This window comes from Atheta coriaria, unplaced genomic scaffold (genome assembly GCF_025399875.1).
Source record: "Atheta coriaria isolate IRGN ID8LTWV9N9 unplaced genomic scaffold, Caltech_Dcor_3.1 scaffold6180_size1064, whole genome shotgun sequence".
Classification (NCBI taxonomy): Eukaryota; Metazoa; Arthropoda; class Insecta; order Coleoptera; family Staphylinidae; genus Dalotia; species Dalotia coriaria.
In genome coordinates, this window is record NW_027050649.1 from 1 (window position 1) to 453 (window position 453).

Consider the following 453-nt stretch of genomic DNA (forward strand, 5'->3'; position numbering starts at 1 on the left):
TTGATTAAGATGAGTAAGCCGAGGCGGGTCTCATGCGACGATACATTTTGATTAATTTACATCATCGAATTAGTTTTAATAAAATGTTGAATAGCTCACAATCCGCCATTTTAATAGCTCTTAATTTTACTAACTCGTTTTTTTTTAAATTTTGTTTCAGGTGTCATTTTTCTCAACAAGTCCAGAATTATCCAACAAACAGCGATTTGAATATTTCACACGTACCATTCCTTCGGATCATTATCAAGTCAAAGCAATGGTGGACATCGTCAAACTTCTGGGATGGAGTTACGTCTCAATCATTTATGAAGAATCAAATTATGGAATCAAAGTGAGTTTTAAATATTTTTAAAAATTATTATCACCATCACCGGTGTCAATTTCGTTGGAAAATGGTTTACCACGTCTTTTATAAGGGCGTGGTTGTCGTTGATACGCCCCTGCAATTCCTTT

The 453-nt window shown here is 34.4% G+C and overlaps 1 long non-coding RNA gene across 1 annotated transcript; it reads right to left on the reverse strand.

The window, feature by feature from the left end:
* Positions 1-28: 28 nt before the first annotated feature.
* Positions 29-442, reverse strand: LOC135803181 (uncharacterized). Its single transcript, XR_010550740.1, has 2 exons — positions 402-442; positions 29-294 (listed from the first exon to the last, which is right to left on the reverse strand). It is a non-coding gene; the product is annotated as an uncharacterized lncRNA (long non-coding RNA).
* Between the last annotated feature and the right edge of the window lie 11 nt (positions 443-453).